The 19,088-nt window shown below is 35.4% G+C and overlaps 1 long non-coding RNA gene across 1 annotated transcript; it reads left to right on the plus strand.

The window, feature by feature from the left end:
- Window positions 1-6,286: 6,286 nt before the first annotated feature.
- Window positions 6,287-8,839, plus strand: LOC145109745 (uncharacterized). Its single transcript, XR_013709188.1, has 6 exons — window positions 6,287-6,317; window positions 6,642-6,687; window positions 6,838-6,984; window positions 7,127-7,174; window positions 7,271-7,387; window positions 8,572-8,839. It is a non-coding gene; the product is annotated as an uncharacterized LOC145109745 (long non-coding RNA).
- The last annotated feature ends 10,249 nt before the right edge of the window (window positions 8,840-19,088 follow it).

Below are 19,088 nucleotides of genomic sequence, written 5' to 3' on the forward strand. Positions count from 1 at the left end.
GCCATCAACATGACGGTTTCACATTACTGTCTCGCGTTTACTTTTGTCCAAGAACATGACACTCTCCTTCTACCTTTCTTTAAATCAGATCTAATCGAGAAGGATTGATCTGGTTTCCGGGTGAAACTTAGTAATCATATTAATATGCAACTAATCGACATATAATTCTCAATATTATTTGTCGGTTTCCTTGCGTGTCTATTGGTTCTGATTCTCAACATTCTTAAAGGTTTTTATTTGTGATAAATCAACAGACTAATGGACACCCAAATCCTATCTGCTAGTCTCCACTTCATGAACCAATAGTTTTCCAAGCTTACCCGTTTCGATGGTTAGAACTACCCCTGCTAGGCTGAAAAGGTCAAGTTCATGCTTCATGTGCTAAAGATTGCTTATGTTTTGGACCCAAAACTGACCCCAATACATGCTGATCCAATTCCCGAAGCGGGGAAAACTATGGACCCAAAGGTCATCTCTGATTTGGAAAAACAAAGGGCTCTACATAGAGAGTTTGAGGAACTGTGTGTGGGTCACATCAAGAATTCACTTTCTGATTGGCTCTATGATATTTACGCGCCGGTCAAAGATCCGAGAGAGCTATGGAGTGCTTTGGAACTCAAGTACAAGACACATGAAGAATGTACTAATAAGTACCTTGTGTCTAAGTACCAAGAGTTTCAAATGGATGATGACAAACCTATCTTGGAGCAAGTGCGTGAACTTCAGGTCATGGTCAACAAGTTGAACGCCCTCTCTATCCCTTTACCAGAACTCATTTAGGTTGGTGCGATCATCGCAAAACTGCCACCCTCGTGGAAAGACTTCTCTAAGAGAATGATGCACAAATCTAAGGACTAGTCCTTAGATGATTTGATGAATCGCCTTTGTATTGAGGAGGAAACTCGCATCGGGGAAAAACGTAGTAAAGTCGGACCGAGTGTGCATCACGTGTCAACTGGGTGTTCTGGTCATAAGACTAAGTCTGGGGGACAAAACAAGAAGAATTTCAAGAAATCGGGCCTTGCCACGTTTGCGGATAGATTAGGCACTATGCGAGAGAATGAAAAGATCGCAAATCAGGATCGGTATCACATGCAGTCGAGCAAGTCATTGATATGGTGGCAAGTGTGAACATTGGATAGATTTTCATGATCTCTTCCCTTACTCGAGCAATATGTGCTCGAGGATGGTTTATGGACACTGGAGCCACTCTGCATGTTTGTGGGTAAGGAGAGAGCTTCCGCACTTACCGTCCAATTCCACCAGGAATGATAGTCGTCTGTGCTGATGGTCACAAAGCTGAAGTTCAAGGAAGATGTGATGTTCGTATGAAGTTCACACGTGGTGAATGGGTTACCCTTCAAAATGTTCTCCATGTTCCTACTTTCTCGAAGGGGTTGGTTTCTGCGGACAAGTTTGACAAAGGTGGGTTCAATATGGAGCTTGAGAAAGGCAGAATTATGATCACTAAGGGCAAAAGATATGTTGGGAGGCCGAACAATTGTTCAGGGATGTATCTTTTGTGCCTTAGTGATGAGGGTAGTGCGAGTGGGCAAAGTGTTGATAGTGATGGTGCGAGTGTTGCAAGTGTTTCTAGTGTTGCTAGTAATGATGTAATTAGTGGAATGGTTGCTAATGTGAATGAAGTGAAATTTTCTGGTTATTTTGTTTGTTTAATTTCTTTATGGCATAAACGTTTAGCATACACTAATGTTAAAAACATTGAAAAATGCAAACTAACGGAATGTTAAAATATGAGACAAAAGATTTTGAAAAATGTGAAACTTGTGTGAAGTCAAAATTTACAAACAAACCATTTTCATAAGTTAAGAAAAATACATCATTACTTGAGTTAATTCATTCTGATATATGTGAATTAAATGGAATACTTACTCGAGGAGGAAAAAGGTATTTCATCACATTATGTGATAACTCTAGTCGATATCTACATGTCTATCTGTTGAGATCAAAAGATGAAGCTTTTGATGCATTTAAACTGTATAAGGCTGAAGTCGAAAATCAACTTGAAAGACGCATCCAAATTCTCTGCTCGAACAGAGGCGGATAATATTTCAACCAAGAGTTTGACACATTATCCGAAGAGAATGGAATCAAACATGAGAGAACTTCACCATATACTCCCCAATAGAATGGTTTGGCTGAAAGAAAGAATTGAACCCTTTATGAGATGATCAACTACATGTTGAACCAATCAGGTCAAGCAAACAATCTGTGGGGGAAGCACTATTGATTTCTTGTTATGTTCATAATAGGATCACTAGTCGTGTGATTCCTACAAACCCTTATGAATTGTGAAAAGGTAGAAAGCCTAACCTAGACTATTTGAAAGTGTAGGGGTGTGTTGCTTATTATCAGACTCCCGATCCTAAGCGAACCAAATTGGGATCACGAGTTAATAAGAGTATATTTATTGGATATGCTCACAATATCAAGGCTTACCGATTATTAGATATTGAATCAGGTGTTGTTGTGGAATCTAGAGATGTGGAATTCTTTGAGGACAAGTTTTCTAGGGATGATGAAAACTCCAGTCACACAACACCTACAAGTACTTCTCGATAAATAATCCTACCTCCTCCTATTATGGAGCAACCAATGAGAAGTACTAGGGCTAGAATAAAGAAAAGTCTTGGAGATGATTTCTATTCTTATTTAGTCAAAGGAAAAGAAAAGAAAGTGACAAGAGAGGTTATTTTTGCCATTAACTTGGATGATGATCCTAAGAACTTTACTAAAGCCATGAATTCTAGAGATTCTCCTTTTGTGGAAGGAAGCCATCAATGATGAAATGGATTCAATTATGGGTAATGGAACTTGAGAGTTAGCTGATCTACCCAAGGGGAGGAGACCCACATGATCTAAATGGATATTCAATAGAAAATATCATCCAGATGGATGCATATCTTCCTATAAAGCAAGATTAGTTGCTAAAGGCTACATGCAACGAGAAGGGATCGATTATTTTGATACCAATGCCCCGGTTGCTAGCATTAGTTCTATTAGAACTCTCATAGCAATATCAGCTTTGAAAGGATTGTACATTCATCAAATAGATGTGAAGACAACCTTTCTGAATGGTTATCTCAAGTAGGAGATTTACCTGGAGCAACCTGAAGATTTCGTGATACCTGAACAAGAAAACAAAGTGTATAGACTTATTAAATCCTTGTACGAGTTGAAGGAAGCTCCCAAACAGTGGCATGAGAGATTTGACACCACTGTTACTGCTTATGATTTTAGCACAACAATGTTGACAGTTGTATTTATTCCAAATACACATCCGAGTACATAATTGTTATATGTCTTTATGTTGATGATATGTTGATCATTGATACTCACCTAAAAGGTATTCTTAAGACGAAGAAATACATATCCTCGAAATTTAAGATGAAAGATCTTGGAGAAGTTGATACAATTCTTCGTATCAAGGTGAAAAGGACATGTAGTCAGATTTCTCTGAGTAAATCTCATTACATAGAGAAAATTCTGACAAAGTTTCAACATTTGAATATTAAGGAATTCAACATTGCTTTTGATTAAAGTGTGAAGCTAAATATAAATTCTGGCCGAGCAGTGTCTCAACTAGAATATGCAAGTGCAATTGGGAGTATGATGTATGCTACACATTGCACTCGACCCGACATCGCATTCGTTGTAAGCAAACTGATTCAATACACTGTCAATCCAGGGACGGAGCACTGGAAAGCGATGGGTAGAATACTGGGATACCTGAAAAGGACATGCAAGTACCTTTGAGTTAACGTATTCGTCATCTAACGGAATACTCGAAGGTAATTCTAATGCTAGCTGGATAGATCACACCAGTGATTCAAAATCAAAAAATTGTTGGATTTATACTCTAGCTGGTGGTGCTATTTCTTGGGAGAGAAAGAAATAGACATGCATAACTCATTCAACGATGGAAGCAGAGCTAATTGCTGTAACAGCAGCAGGAAAAAAAGCAGAGTGGATTCGAGATCTACTCATGGATATCCATCTGTGGGATATTCCAATGCCTTCTATACCTATGTACTGTGACAATAAGGCCACACTTTCTAAAGTATATAATACAATAAATATAATGGGAAGTCGAAACATGTGGGTCTACGACACAACTTTGTGAGACAACTAATTGAATGTGGTACCATCAAAATTGTCTATATCAAGACAAGTAGGAACTTCGGCAGTTCCGTTTACTAAACCTCTGATGAGAGATTTGGTTACATCTACCACGAGAGTCATGGATCTAAAACCAAAATAGAATCGCTTAGTGATGGAAAGTCAACTTGACATTAATACTCCTAATTCTCAAGTTTAAAGGGTAACAATGAAGTTACTAACGATAGAAGGTACTATCATTAATGATAGATCTATGTGAGGTAGGATAGTACGTCGTTGCCGAGAACGAGGTTGAGTTTCGACTCTTAACAAAGTTTTGGAGACATCTAAGCAACGAAGATGTTGTAAAACTTTTCCTATATGATGTAGAGGTGGTGCTGCTTCAAGTGAAGATTAATGGTTTATCTTCTAAAGGGTCATGAAAAGGATTTATAGCCCATGGCCATATTATCACTCAGGGAGAACGCATAGATGGCATGTGATGTGTGGGGGTAAACCGGAGAGGTCACAAGGTTCATGGTTTAAACCTATAAGGATACCATTGAATTGGTCTCTTCTTGTTTGTTCTCATTAAACTAGGGTTTAATCTTCGTGACACCCAAGTGACATCATGTGTTTGAGTGAAAGGAAACTTTCCAACTTCGGGGGGGGGGGGGGATTGTTGGAAATTATAGAGGAAATGTTGCAAGTTGGCAAGTTTCCTCTATCCCACATTAGTGGGGGAAGAAAGATTTTGTGAGCTTATAAACCATTTCTCTTGATAGGCCTTCAAAGGCTTTAGTGGATCAAAGGAATGGGCCAAGCCCACGTGCGCGCTTAGCCTACCCTAACCGTTCCCGCAATGCACGAAATGACACGATTTGAGCACACTTGCCACTTGGCACGACGCATCGGTCGTTGGGAGCTAAGGAGTTTTTATTTTTTATAAGTTCGGGTCAAGTCAGTTTGACCGAACCGGTCAAACGGTTGACCAACATCGGTCGCTGGGAGCTGAGGAGTTTTTATTTTTGACAAGTTCGGGTTAAGTTGGTTTGACCGAACCGGTCAAATGGTTGACCAACGTTGACTTCGTGGATAAGGTAATAGAATATTCTTGAAAGGCTCAGAAAATGGCTTGCTTGGAGAGCAAGGCGTCATCCTAAGGCTTCTAGGGGACGACCTATGAGGATCGTTTTACTGCCTTTTAGGGTTTCGACACCTATAAATACAGCTCCCTAGGAGCTGTATTCTACACACGAATTTCAAAGCTCTCTCCCTCTCTTGGCGATTTCTTCTAGCTTTCTGAGTATTCACTTTGCGTTTATCGTTTTTCATTGTTGTTGGAAAACCGATAAATCTGCATTAAATCCTGGGGTTTTACTCTGTTGCTTACATCCAAAAGAAGCAAAGTAAAAACTTTTAAGGACAGGAGTCCGATCCGTGCAGTTCTGTAAGATCAAGATCAGCCATCAACAAGTCGGTTTTACATTACTGTCTTGCGTTTACTTTCGTCCAATAACAGGACACTCTCTTTCTACCTTTCTTAAAATTAGATCTAATCGAGAAAGATTGATTTGGTTTCTAGACGAAACTGTGTAATCATATTAGTAATAATTGGATTTATTATTTGCAACTAATCGACATATAATTTTCAATATTATTTGACGGTTTCCTTGCGTGTCTACAGGTTCTGATTCTCAACAATGGAAACGAATTCAACCAGGTATATACTACTGAAAAGTGAAAACCCCTTCAAATTTGATTGGTCTTAGAATGAACATTAATAGGTTTTCGTTTCAGTTGTTTTCTGAATTTCTTTTGGTGAGCAAAGTCGTAGAGGCAAATAGTTTCATCCTGAATAAGCAAATGGTTATGGTAATTCAAGAATTTATTCATGGGAAGTGCACTTTTTCTAAATTAACTTGCAAAGTTTTATAACAAACGCATTGTTATTTGAATTTGAGTATAAACCCTTTATGTTTGGTATTACTAATTGATACATGAATATTTCTTTCAAGGCACAACCAAACAATTTTTCAAAGAGAGCTCCCTGTCTTATTGTAGTTTGTAAGATATCTTTAAGCATTGTGTTTGTAAATCAATGGTGATGTAAATGTAGGTCTTTAAATAATCAGACCAATGGTACAAATTCATGATCCTTTTCAAACTAAGATATAAACTGGGTGGAAGATTTGCAGGTACAAATTCATCTCAGCTATCCGTTTTCATCTTTGTGTAATTGATATGTTGAATTAACTCTCTCTCTATCTTGCAAGAGTATACGACACACAAGTATAGTTGCTTTTAAAACTGAATTGATTACCTCCTTTTTGGTAATAGGCATATGAATAGAAAATGGTTGTTTGAATGAATGAATAAATGAATAAGTTCTATTCTTAAATTTGTGAGAGAGTGGTTAAATAGGTGTGGGATTGTCAAAATAAAAGTTGGGTGCAGATATTAGGTCACACACAATGTATCTGATGTATGCTTCCATCCTAAACTCCCAATAATTATAACAGGTTCTGAAGATTGTACTATACGTATATGGCACTCCACCACTTATAGGTAGTTTCTTATTTGTTTTCCCCTCATTTCGATGCTATTGTTTTGCAATTTAATTTTGTTTTCTCCTCAGGTACATCCTTAATTTCCTGTTTTTTTCTTCCTCTAGGATCTAACCTCTCTTCTTGTCTGCATATGTTTTTTGCAATCAAGCAACTGTGGAGCCGTCCACCTCTGATGGACTTACTGTAGATGCCATTGTTGCTAACCATGGACGATTCTGGATGTGAGTGATAGTGATGGAAGAGTCATGCATCTTCAATTGCTCAATTTGTTCGCCTTATTAAGAAACGGTTGTAGGTATACGTCTCTCTCTGTAAAAATAAATGATTGATGATTAATATATTACTTTAGATCGAGTAATTTGATTTGGTTTAAAGTGACATTGTACATTTATGATCAAAATCCCATTTGGTAATAGTTTATTTATGGTGTGATGTAGATAGGAGCACACAAATTTAGGGAAATGTATATTTTTTATCGATGAAGGGTACAATTAATATTATCATTTAAAGTTTAAAGTTTAAACACATTATTAGTTTTATTCTTACTATATTTATCATTATCATTTATATCCAATCTCTAGGCATTAGCAGTTGATGTTACCAAGTAATTTAGCCATCGATTAGTTCCATTGAACATGGTTGTGAGAGAACTTACTGGCGACATTCAATTTTCTATAAATGAACTCGAAGAAACTCAGGTATTTCACTATTCACTTTAATTTCTTGATTATTGTTTGTTTGGAAATCGAGTTCACGACGCATCCTACTTCTATATTTTGCATTTCTCATGTTTTGCAAAGGAGATTCTTTCACTGAACTTTAGTACAATATCACATGTTTTAAGCAGGGGGTTTAGTCTTCAACTCCCAACTATCTTGATTCATGCCAAGTGTCGAGATTAGAGTCATCTTTTATTTTTCAATATGGGAATCTCAAGTCCAATCTTTATCTAGAACATTAGCAAACGAACCAGAGTTTTTTCTGCTTAATTTGCTTAAGGGGAAATGCGCCTTGAGAAGGTGGGAAAGAAATTGCTAAATTTTGAAGGGAATGAGCAGGGGTTATTTAAATTGGCATTTAACCATTATGTTTATGTCAGGTTGTTATAGCTAGTTTTACATCTAATTTAGGAACTCCCATCAAGCCAAAAAACAAAAAAAGAACTTTATAACGCCAGACCCTAACATAGACCGGAACCTCAGAAGAAAAAAAAAAGCCAAAAGTACTATCGTTGGACATGACGATTCTACCCCTGTCCTTAACTTCCATCACAAAACTGAATGATTGCCCTAACATAAACAAGGTGGGATTTCATAACTCATTAATCAAGAGTACTCAAAGTTATAAATTTCATATATATATTTAAACTATATTAAACTTTTGTGTTGAGTTCGAGTCGGACATAATACCGTTGAATAAGGCTTCAGCATAATTTGCATAACTCATTAATTTACAACTGTAGATCTAACACTATGTAGAAAAATGGTGCAGTTCAATGGTAATTATGGATGTCATTGTACCTTAACCATCACAATTGTGTCAAAATTGTGTCGTTTATTTTTACAAATTTATACAAATTTATGATAGTCCAGTAATTCAAGTAAAGGAGGTGTTGCAAAATTAATGACAAGAAATCTATTGTTAATTCTATCTTTTAGTAGTTATAGTTTTGATGTATTTTTCAGAAATAAGTAGTAGTGGAAATAGCATCGTGCTTAACATTTTTAACAGAGATAGCAATGCATTTATATTGTTTAAAGGAAATAGCAACATACTATTCATTTATCATTTTTAACAGCACTAGCAACGTGCTTATTTTTAAGCAATGATAACAATATACATATCTCTTTCTTTTTTTGCTGCCTTTCTTCCGTGTTTATAGGGAAACGGATCCCCACACATGTTACATGGGAGTACCCTTTGATATTGGCTAGCGTGTTGCATGGAACTACCTAAGCGGATGGTTTTTAGATATTGTTCTCTATATTTGAAATATTGAATCACTGGCTTATTTCCAAATGTATACATTTCAACATTGTTGTTTAAGTTCATCCTCTTCGCTTAGTAGATTCTAGAAAGCAAGATACAAGAGGCTAACTAAAGGAAAGATACTCTGAAAACATGTGTACAGTCTGCATAGTTTGCTTTCATTTCTTATGCCTTCATTTTCTATTACATCAGGATAGCTAACTTCTTGGAGTTAGTATACATGAGATAACTTTTTATGAATATATGTGGGTACATAGATTTGTCATAATACAATCCTATAATGGAACAAATGAAAGTAGAATGCCATAAAAGAAAGTAAAAACAATAAACTTTTTTTACATTGGTAAGCCCGGGTCACCGGACGGGTATAACAATACCTAAATATAGTTAATGCAACTTACAACGTGTTTAACGTAACATATAAAAAAAACTTTATATGCATGACATAAATTAATTTGGTAGTTTTGTAATGGTACAATGCTACAATCGGAACAAATGAAAGTATGATTATAAAAAAGAAAGTAAAATTGATCCAGTATTTTGGTACATATCGAATTCTTGGAATTCATTAGCATTATTGAAGAAAAAATTGTTTTACATATACATTTCAAGTAAGTACTTGTGCACCATGTAATGCAACATACTTTGGAATCATTATCTAATTAAAGCATCGAATTTAAAAAGTTTTCACCATCTAAACAACAATTAATGTCAATATAAACTATTTTTTTACAGTTATATATTTTAATGTTTGCAGTGAGTTATGGAAAAAAATTACACTAAGATGCTACAAAAAAAGTAAAACCCCACTATTTTTTTGCCAAGGATATAATTGTTGTTTTACATCGGTCAACTCGTCCACCAGACGGGTATAACACTAGTTAACTAGGTTAATACCCGTAGAAACCTCAGTTGAAAAAGAAAAACACTATTAATAATTTGAATCATAATCACTAATCAAAGATTTACAAAAAAAAATTATTAATTTACAAAGATATAAGTTTTGTCATTTAGTTTATAATTATTAATAAAAATGGTAAAGACATCATATGAGTTATCACATTAACCCACCCTAAAGCACATGTGAAGGTTAATTCGTAGAAAATTAACAATAGTTTTGATATACCAACAACTATCTAATTTTATATCACTCAACAATCTTCAATATTCTTCATATAATTCACTCATGCATTATTCTTATCTTGTGAAAATAGCTTTCTCTAGTTCTTTATCTAACCTAAAAACTCCAAGAAGAAATAACCCAAAATACAACCATTTCATACCCTTCATTAGTTCATCACCCATATTCTGTTGGAAAATTGGTGCTAACCAATTTATAAAAATAGGGTTTTTTCCCATTTTTTAACACGTCCAAAATGGATTTATATGAATGAGAAATTAACCCTTAAAGTAAGGGTGTTTGAAGAAATAAATAAAAGAGTTTAATGGTTGAGAGAAAGAAAAGAAAAGTTCAGGGACCTTTCTTGTAAATATTTCTTTCATTTGTAACTGAAAGTTGTAATTAATATTACAATTTAATTACATATTAACACACATTAATTTTGTGATTAATAGAGGTGTTTAAAGGGGATGTTATAGAATGTGTAGTATAAATACTACTACTATACAACCATTTAAGTACACCAATAAGAATACAAAAACTCTCTTCTTCTCCATTTCATGTTCTTAGTTTTCTTGCTGAATTAAAGGTAAAATCCATGCCTAATGAGGGTTCGAGTGGAATAGAAGAACCACTTCTAGTTGTTGTATCCTGGGAAACAAACACCCGATAGCGGGAAAATTTGTTTTAAGGACAATGTGTTAAACACATGCCTCAACTTTTTTCCTATTTCTTAATTGTTTTCGTACATTTCCGTAATATTATTCCTACAATCTTAAAACAAATTCGTTTGTATGAAACGAACTAGAAATCGGAAACAATTTACTTGCATTATTTTGATATTGTACGATTTTCATAAGAAAAAAAATTTTGATTTTTTTTCTGTTTTTGAAGCATCTTTGGTCATTAAGTCATTAAGACATGTATTTGTTTTTAAGTATCGAATTTTCCAACTTCGGTACTGATTCTATTAAGTACCTAATGGGTTAAGAAGCTAGCTTAACTAAAAAAAAAATACAATTTACGTGTTGCTGTGAAATGCTCTAATCTGTACCAATATTTGAAAAATCATAACTTAATAATGGATGCTCATTTTTGGTTGAAACCAGTTCTCAAAGTTTGGTATATGATGAGTCTATTTCGTTTCATTAGTTTTGGCCAAAAGCTGTAAACAACTCTAACTAGGGTGAAAAATACGATTTTCACTGACTGGTTAGATTTTAACAGCTATGATACACAGTTTTGTAAAATTCATAATAAATCGTAGAAAAATCGTATGCACTTGTGCAAGTAGGCCCTAGAAAGCTAAGAGACAGACCTACTGGATTATGAAATTAGATTGCAGTTTTGACTGGTTTAAGTGGGGCTAAAGCAGTCTTGAACAGACTACATTGTTTTGTGAAAAACAAAAAAAAGGTTTTGTTTAATAAAAAAAGGACTTCAATTTTATGTAAAACAGCTTTGGAAATCAGAAAATAACTTGGTTTTACTTAAAAACATCACATTTTAAATAATTTTGTTGAAATAAAACATTAGTTTTCTGATATCATAATTTATGCATCAGTTTCCTGCATGAGAAATTAAATTTTAGAATTTATGCATCAGAAATCAAGTTTCATATTTGTTCAAATATGGATTTTTAATTATGTTGAGTTTTTTCCAAGCAAGAGACAAACATATTTTCTAGAAATTAGAATTCTAAACATTTATATTTAGAGCATAAATGATTTTCGAAATGTCACCATCCAAAGTGGAACGATTTCCGAAGTAAACTCTATGGATGCTAACTCCATTGAGTGATGGATTGATATGGGTGCTACACACCATGTGTGCTCAAAGAGGGAGTGACTCAAGAATTATAAGGTTGTCCAAGTTAAGGCAAAAATTTATTCTTGAAATTGTGATTCTAAACACTTAAATTTGGTGTTTAAAACATTCCAGAAATGGTATAACATAGAAAAGAGCTAACACTTAATGATGTGTTGTATGTTCCATAGAAGAACTTAGTCTTTGGATGGTTTTTGAACAAACATGGATTTTTTTTCATGTTTGAGTCCAATAAGTTTGTACTAACCTTAAAAAAAAGTATGTTTGTAGGCAAGGTTTATGAGGATGGTGGAATGTTTAAATTCCATATATTGGCTAATGAGCCTAATATCAATGAGTTGGATAACTCTTCCGCTTACTTGCTTAAATTTCTAATGTGTGACATGCTAGATTTGGACATGTTAATATTGACACGTTAAGAATGTAATCAAACTTGAACACATACCACATTTTCATATAAGTCGAAATATGGATGCAACACTTGTGTTGAGTCATAGTTCAAGTTCGTTGAAAGGACAACTAAACCCCTTGGATTAATTCACACATGTGTGTGTGTGATATGAAGTCGAATCCATATAACGGTGATATAAGTACTTTATCACTTTTATTGACGATTGCATTCAACTTTGTTAAGTTAATTTACTTAAAAGTAAAGATGTACAAGTTTAAATTGTACAAAAGTGAGGTTGAGAATCATCTCACCAAAAAGAGTAAATGTGGAGGTGAATATGCATCACCATTTGAGGAATTTTTTGCAAGTCATGGTATTAAACATGAGCTTAAGGCACCTTATTCACCATAACAAATGGCATCACCGAATGGAAACATCATATCTTAAATGAAAAGATGAATGCCATGTTGTTGCTTATGTTTGGGTTCCCACACTCAATGTGGGGGGAAGTTATGTTGTCAACTAATTACCTTTTAAATAAGGTACCCCAAAAGAAAACGGGAAAAAAAATATCATCTAAGTTATGGTCGGGTATAAAATCATCTTATAAATACATTCGAATGTGGGGGTGTAAAGGGTGTGATAGCTAACCCCAAGGGTTGTAAGGACTGTACACTAGATTATTGATTGCATCTTTATTGGTTATACACAAAACAATAGTGTTTATTGTTTTCTTGTACACTAATGGAATCAAAAAATGCATCATACTTTGAAAAGTGTTTTCATGTCTTGATAAATAAAAGACAAGTGCTCCAAAACAATTGGGCACAAAGAATCCTATCATGAAGAAGAAATGGAGGAATAAATAGATCATGATGGAGTAAAAGGGGACAAGTGAGAAATCATTTGGAGATGATTTATGCATGTACGTGGTCGAAAGAGAGCCTCAAACTTTCAAAAAGGGATTCACTTCCTTTGACATATCTCAATGAAAAGAGGCAATTAAAAGTGAAATGGATTCTATCTTGCCAAATCACACATGAGAGCTAGTGGATATACCTCTAGTATGTAAACCACTAGGAGGAAAATGAAAGCAGATAGATCCAAAGAATATGAGAATCGGTTATAATGGTCTATGATTTCAATAGAAATATGTACTGATTTCTTGTTTGGAAATTTACAATCAAATGTTACTCGAAGAACATATTTCCATTAAATCGACTAATATTGGTTGGAATTCATCAAAACAAGATAAAGGTTTTGGTTAATATTAAAATATTCAATATGAAGTTGAAAGGACTATGAATGGAAATATGAGTATTCTAAATTTGGAATCATATGATCGTTTCTTAGAATATAATATTGGATTAAGTTGTAAAAACTATTTGTGGTTCTACCGTTTGAACTATTGAGTTTGAGAAATGACTGCGGTTTAGTGGGTTTCCAAATGGGAAATAAGAGCTCATGACATATATGTTTGGATTACAAACATAAGAATGTCTTGATTAATTTCATTTGTATGCTCTTATAATTATATGTGGTTGTTACTTCTCGAAATTTGGAAGTATATCATTCTGATATGAATCTAAAACTTCTAAACATAGTTTTAGAAGTATAAATCTACATGGAACTGCCAAGCAGTTATCTTACCCGAGGGAATGCAACAAAATGTGTGAGTAGTAAAGTCATTATATGACTTAAAGCAAGTTTTGGAACAATAGTATCAAAATTTTGACTATGTTATTTCAACATGAATGAATGTGTTGAAATCGATCCATTTAAATGACACTTCAAAATGTTGTTCTATTTTGTGACATATTTAAGATCCTTGAGATAGGATGCCTTAAGAATTTTACGTGTAGATGGTTAAAGCAAGAAATTGCATTGAAAAATACGATATTTGCAAGGAGACTCATGTATGGTATATTCATAATTACATCTGGCCAATGTTATTGTGAATTCACAAATACATATACTACATATGCTTATCGTATTATGTTGACACAATTATGCATATTCAATAGTAGTAACAATGGTGTATTAATAATCATATTGATAATGGTCAACATTTGTTGGAAAATATAGGAATTTTTTTTTTCAAGTTTATCCAAGGTTGGACAATAAACTAAAGGGCTTTGTAAGTTTTTAGGAGACATCCCATGATAAGCCAATATCTCCTATATGTGTACATGGTGAGTCTAGACATATTTTTCAAAGACATAACACCATTCAACAATGACTCTCAAGATGAATTATCTTTAATGACTACATAAAGTCAAAATAATATTGCGGATCCGTTAACAAAATGCTTGGAATAAGAGGTCGTTATGAGGAATGAGACTAAAACCCATAGATTAATAAGTTATTGCGAAGGAAAACCCAACCTAGTTGACTGGAGATCCCAAGATCTAGGTTCAATGGGACAACCTACTTGCATATAATATTTGTGAATCACTGTGGGGGTTAACCCCAACCCATTCCTAAAGAAAACAATGATGCAGTTTAAGCTTATAGCCGAAGATGATAAGTTGCAAATCATCATGCATTAGCTTTTAATGATTATGATGGAATCACCTATGTAAGAGAGAAGTGGGTGTTGAAGTGTGGAATCAAGTATGAATTAAATCAGAGTAATCAGAATATAGATTGAACACACGATGTAAATATGATCTGGTTTCAGCTCTATTATGCTTTCAATGTTACAGAGAGAAAATAGACAAGTTCATACAAAGACTCTTATCTAACTCTAACTAATGTCCCTATTTATAGGAAACATGAAAGCACACAAAAAATTACAAGGACTAAACAAGTACGCTTCGTTACAAAAATGTCTTGTAAAATAAACTTAGGTCTTCGACATATTACAACAGGTCTTCGACCCTTACATTCTCCCCCTTTGTAATAATGTCGACCAATCTTCAGTTCAAAAGAATATGTATCGCATACAACATTACTCTTCGAATTTCAGAATACCAAGAAATGATCTTCTTCAATTCCTTATTGTCGCCTTCGTTATTCTTCTTGCAGCTATTCATACGAACAATGAAGTTCGTATACTGGGACGTTGTGTATCTCTCCACTTCACAAGCTTGGAATAAGAATCTCTTGGCTTTTACATTTTTGTCTTTCCCTGTGAAGACCATGCCAAAAGGCTTCAAACATATTTCCCCATCAGCATACTTCTTCAACTCAGGTTGAGTCTTCGTTGGTTCCATGGGTACTTTAACTTCCAACCCCTTCGCAGTTGCTAATTCCACATCCGTTAAGGCCAAACACTCATAGTAGTTATCTATGAATATTTTGATGTGAGCTAGACCAAGATGAAACACTTCTGGATCAGTCTCTCGAAGATACGAAGCATCTTTGTCTTTCAGAAGTAATGCAACTTGTATAAGATCATACAAGTTCATTAATGGAAAATCAGCAATCGAGAAATTACACTCCTGACCATTTGCCCTTGCAACGTAAAATCGAAGGTTCTGCATCATGTCTTCGAAAAGAACATCCTTCTGAATACTGATCACCTTCTTGATCTTCACGAGTGACCAAACTTCCTCTGGAAGTTTCCCTAACACAGCATGAAACCTGAGCTTCATGTATGTGTAATCATCATCATTGTCGAACTTCTCAGCAATTTTGTACTGAGCCATGATGAACATCATTTCGTTCATTGGTAAATCCAGTTGTATCATATCCGTATTTACAACTGCATAACTCTGCTTCGGCTTCTTCTCAAACGCATACATATGGTTATGTGCAACTCTTGCTTCAACTGTTTCATAGTTGTAATGCTTCGCAGGATCACCCTTGTTCATTCCAGGTGGGTCACTTGCACGAAGACTTAAAATGCTTTGTACAACCCTTAATTTCTCAAGCTCAGCATCAGTCTCAGCTTTCTTCTTTTCTTTCGACTTTTCGACCAAGATTGTTTTGCCTTTGTCTTTGACTGAGGAATTATCAACAACTTCCTTGGGCTTCGAACTGCTGCCACCTTCCCCAATCACAATTCCTTTAGAAATTGGTCTTGGAATTGGCTTCGTTGAAATTGGCATTGTTGTCACAACTGTCGAAGTAACAGGTCCAACAGTTGAGATAATTGGCTTTGACACTGGAATCGTTGTTTGAAAAATCTTCCCAATAGATTTCACAGTTTCATGCGAACCTTCACTAACCTTCGCATTACCAACCTTCTTCTCTCCCCCTTACACCCCTGTAACAACAGGTGGGGCATCTGTTGGTAGTAAACTGGAAAACTTGGATAATGGAGCTAACTGTTTGTCCAACACAGCCTCGAACTGAGAAAACATCTGAGACAAGAATTTTGGAGTTATTATCGAAGAGGCAACAGGTGTGGTAGACAAATCTTTCAACTCCTTCAATAAAGAGGTAAGCTCCACAAAGCTTCGACTGTTATCTGTTGAAATTTGAGTAACTTGAGGACTCAAGCTTTCATACAACTTAACATATTTAGTGACAGCCTCACAGATAATATCCACTTTTTGATTTAGAGATGCATAGTATTTCTGAGCACTAGCAATCTCTTTGACCATGTCTTCATGAAGTTATTGAAGCTTGAGATTGACATCTTCGCGAACTTGCTTCACATCTTTTATAAACAAGACATGTCTCTCTTTGGCCACCCTTCATAAGTCTTTAACTTCACTCACAAAGTTCGAAGACTGAGACTTCACCCGTAATTCGTTACACTTATCGCTTTGATCCACCTTCTCCAAGATTTTAGACTCATAATCTTGAAGCATGCCAGACACTTTACTAACCATCCTGGCTTCGAATGCTTTAAGCATAACATCCAATTCCAGACTTGAAAGAGATTGACTTCCCCCCATGTCAGCTTGAGATTGAATAATGGAATTCATCTTCTTATTCAAAATCTTAAACTGCTTCATCGTCATTAACATGTTATCAAGGTAAGTTTCTTCTTCTTCGTCAAACTCCATCTCTTCAAATGTTCCCCAAAACCCCCTTCGTCAACATCAGTATCGTCAGTATTTTGAAGTGGATCAGTGGTTTGCGATGAGAAAAAATTTGTGATGGGTTGGGTGAGAATGGTTTCAAAGGTGTGTGAATTGGTAGTGTTCGTGATAGGGATAATGAATGGTGGTAAAGAAACAAAAGTAGCAGAGGATGCCAGAATACCTTGAGTCGAAACAACAAGTTCTTTATTCGTATTTCCTTCACCCATATTGACATTTACATCTGTATCAGATACGTGTGTATTGATGTCTGAAGTTCGAACCTCCTCAAGAATTGATTCAGTTAACGAAACTTCGGGTGGTATGACCGTAGTCTTCTCAGGAATAGATGTTGATTGAAGAATTGTAGCTTCAGGAGTTTTAGGTACTTTCTCCCCTTCGGATGATTCTGCTTGAAGAACCATCTTCCTTTTCTTCAACTTCTTCTTCTAAATATGTGTAGCAACATCTTCATCTCTTCGTTTCTTGGAAGAAGGAGAAACAGGAGCTGGTACCTCACGAATGAGAATGCCTTGATGATTCAAATATGGTTTACGAACCATCGAAGAAGACTTAAATGAACCATCAGAAAGCTTTCGTGATCGACGAGACTTTTTCTTTACCCTTCGAAAAATACCTGATTTTGAAGGAATTGTTTCCTTTTCTTGAGTATCATCAACAGGCTCCACCGGTTCAACCACAACAGTCGAAACTTGTGCATCTGGCTTCGTCTGTTTTGGTGATTTCTTTTTCTTTGGCTCTTGTACTGGTTTCTCAGGAGTAATGGTTACATCCTTCTTTGACTTCCGAGATTTCTTCGAAGGACCAGCTGTTTCTTTTGGTAACAACTTCGCAGAGCCATCATCCGGATTGGTTTTTTCTAAGTACTCAATTAGAACCAAATTCGTTGGATCAACCCGTTGTAACATTGCATCTGGAATTCTTGCAATGTGTGTAAATATCTCAGCATCATCTGAAACCTCCTTCGGAAATTGGTACTTGATGAACTCAGCAGTCTCCTCATCAGTAGGCACCTCAATCCCTTCTTTGGCATAAAAGTATCAAAGGATTAAACTCCAATACCTAGCACACGAAATTCCTTGAATGACATTCGTGTTTTCGACACTCTTTTGAAATTCCTTCCATAGTTGGGTAGAATAATCCACAGTAATGTCATAATATAACCCTGTCACCATTGCATACACCTCCATTCGACCTTTGTCCAACCCTACACTGCGACCAGTCAAGCAGCATAAAAAGATTCTGAAGAAAAAATTCCAAACAGTTGGAAGTCCTGATTTCTTGAAATCACTGATCTTGGTGAGTGGGGGTTGATAACCCATCTCATTGAACATGTGGATGATTTGTGCAGATGAAAGATCAGTATAGATTGGAGAATTTAGGATATCAAGAATTTGACAGAAAATCTTCTTGGACAATCGAATCTTCTTGTCATTCACCAGTTGAAAAGTGATGATATCCATTGCTTTGTTGTACGTAGCAGTGGATCCTGCTTGAGAAAGCCATGAAAGTGGAACTGAAAACGAATTGAACATGGCAGTGGAAAGAAATAACTCTTCAAGGCGACTACCAACATCTTCAATTCGTCTGGGTAAAGAGAAACATCATCTTCAACTTGATAGTTTGTACCTTGAATCTTCATGATTGGTTGGGAAGTAACGTCTTCTGTGTTTTGGGATTGAACAACAACTTCAGCAGAATTGGCCATGATTAGGGTTTTTGAAAGCTTTGAAGAACAATCGGAAATTTTCAGAGAAAGTAGGAATTTTTCTTTTGGAAGCGTAAACTGAGAACACGCTTTGATTCCCCTTTTTATATGTAACCCTAGTGTTTGAATTTGAAGCGGGACTGGAATTTAATGAGATCCGACGTGGCACCTTGAATCTCGCACCATACTGCCGATAAAGTAGCCATGCGTCAAAAAGTAACTGTCACATCACCTAGAAACCCGGACTGAATACAGAACGTCTTTTCAAACAGACTGATCGTATATCTCAATTGAATTGTAACCGTCACTAATCTTCGGATGAAAGTAAGGCTCTTTCACTTTTGGGATAAAAAGCGAAGTCATATGCCAG

Source organism: Lactuca virosa, chromosome 4 (genome assembly GCF_052849685.1).
Source record: "Lactuca virosa cultivar CGN04683 chromosome 4, Lactuca_virosa_CGN04683_v6, whole genome shotgun sequence".
Taxonomy (NCBI): Eukaryota; Viridiplantae; Streptophyta; class Magnoliopsida; order Asterales; family Asteraceae; genus Lactuca; species Lactuca virosa.